Genomic DNA, 2,594 nt, shown 5'->3' on the forward strand with positions numbered 1-2,594 from the left:
GCTCCCCCCTCCCGCATGAGCCCTTGATAGTTTATAAATGGGTATTTTGTCATATCTTGCCCTGTCCGACGTCTCCCTTCATCCACTTTTTGGTTTATACCTATTTTTATGAACTTTTGATTCCCACTAGATGTTTGTTTCCCACTATAGACCACACAGTCAACAAAGGCAAAAATGGTGATCTTTGCCTTTTCTCAGCACTTGGTCCAGTGAGTGCAAATTAAAGGCTCAGGTAATATTTGTCAAATAAATGAATTAATGGAAGAATAAATGAGTGCAATGAGAAAGATAAAGAAATTCAAAGTGGCAAGGCTGTGCAGGAGGTCTTGAAAGAATTAGCCACACAAACGGAAGGACTATTTCTCAAGTGTAGCACACATTGTATATGTCAGGGGCTTTGCATATATTTTCTCACTCACAGCTTTCTTGGCTGCCATTGAGCCCATTCGAACTCATAGTGAACTGGTTGTATCAGAATGGGACCGTGCTCGAGAGAGTTTTCAATGACTAACTTTTCTAACATAGATCACCAGGCCTTTCTGCAAAGGTACCACTGGACCTTGGACTCGAACTTCCAACTTATTGATTAGTAGTTGATCACATTAGATGTATGCTTATTAAATGGGAATCGTCACCCTCATTTTAAAAATGAGTAAAACCCAAGTCTTTCTGGGGTTTCCCACCTATACCATTTAGGATGTGAAGATGGAGAAAAGGTGGAGAGTCACCAGGACTGCCAAAGAAGATGGACTTTGTTTAGGGTTTAGCAGGGTACCAGGGGAGACCAATCAGCTGAAACCAGAAATGCTGTCAAACAGTACTTTTGCCCTGAAGTCATAAGTGATCTGCAGGAAACAGTTTACTCTTGGGCTATAGAGTCACAAGTAGGCTGAACTAGTATTGCCAAGTGTAACCCTGAGATTTAAAATCTAGATGCATGAGTTTCATATTCAAGCGCCTTTACGGAACAATAAAGCTGACAGATATTAGGCAACAGGAAATGGTGGCATCTGTGAGGAACTAAAGAGTGCACGCTGGGTGTAAAGGCATTCAAAAATCAATATGTAATTATACTCTTTTAACCAAACCAAACAATTCTGCCGGCAGGGTTTGATCCATGGGTCCCTGTTATGTGACAGAGTGATTGCTCTGAATTCTAGAGCAATGAGCTAGGATGTGAGCCAAATAGGTAACAGACAACACCTGTGCTGTTGTTGTTGCTAGGTGCCCTTGGGTTACTTCCAACTCATAGGGGCCCTACACACACCAGTCCCGTGCCACTGTTGTTATGTTTCGGGCCACCATTGCAGCCACTGTGCCAACCCATCTCATCCAGGGTCTTCCTCTTTTTCACTGCCCCTCCACTTTACCAAGCATAATGTCCTTCTTCAGGAACTGGTCTCTCCTAATAACATGTTCTAAGTACAGGAAATGAAGTCCTGGTGTCCATGCTTCTAAGGAGCATTCTGATTGCACCTCTTCCAAGATAGACTTGTTTGTTCTTCTGGCAGTCCATGGTACTTTCGATATCTTTGCCAGTACAATAATTCAAATGTAGCCATTCTTCCTCAGTCTTCATTATTTAATGTCCCACTTTCACATGCCTGTGAGGCAATTGAAAATACCAGTGTGGGTCAGGCACCCCTTACTCCTCAATGTGACATCCCCACTCTTCAACATTTTAAAGAGGTCTTGTGCAGAAGATTTAACCAATGCAATATGTTCTTTGAGTTCTTGACTGCTACTTCCATGAGCATTGGTTGTGCATCTAAGAAAGATGGAATCTTTGCAAAAGCCAATCTTTTATACCTTTCTCATGATGTTACCCATTGGTCCAGAGAGGACTTGGGGTTTTCTTTACATTAAGTTGTAATCCATATTGAAGACTTAAATCCTTGATCTTCATCAGCAAGTCCTCCTCACTTTCAGCAAGCAAGGTCATGTTATATCACAGATTATTAATATGTCCTCCTTCAATTCTGATGATACATTCTCCTTCATATAGTCCAGTTTCTCAGATTATTTGCTAAGCATACAGATTGAGGTGTCTTAGTGATTTAGTGCTGTTCTAATAGAAAACCTTGCTAAACGTGAGGAGGGCTTGAAGACCTTGCCGATGAAGCGCAAGGATTGCAGCCTTCAGTATGGATTACAACTCAATGTAAGGAAGACCCAAATCCTCACACCTGGATCAATAGGCAGCAGCATTTTAAATGGAGGAAAGGTCAAAGTTGTCAAGGATTTTGCCTTGCTTGGATTCATAATCAGTGCTCATGGAAGCAGCTGTCAAGAGATCAAAAGACATGTTGCATTAGGTAAATCTGCTGCACAAGACCTTTTCAGAGTACTGAAGAGCAAGGATGTTACCTTGAGGACTAAGGTGCTTTTGATCCAAGTCATGGTATTCTACATTGCTTCATATGTATTGGAAATTTGGACATTGAATTTGAATTATGGTGTTGGGAAAGACTATTGAAAGTACCGTGGACTACTAAAAGGTCAAACCCATCTGTCTTAAAAGAAGTATGCCCACAGTATACCTTAGAGGCAAGATAGCAAGACTTCATCTGATATACTTTGGACATATTGCCAGG

The sequence above is a fragment of the Echinops telfairi genome, unplaced genomic scaffold (genome assembly GCF_000313985.2).
Source record: "Echinops telfairi isolate 266 unplaced genomic scaffold, ASM31398v2 ScPeMD7_70;HRSCAF=299, whole genome shotgun sequence".
NCBI classification, from domain to species: domain Eukaryota; kingdom Metazoa; phylum Chordata; class Mammalia; order Afrosoricida; family Tenrecidae; genus Echinops; species Echinops telfairi.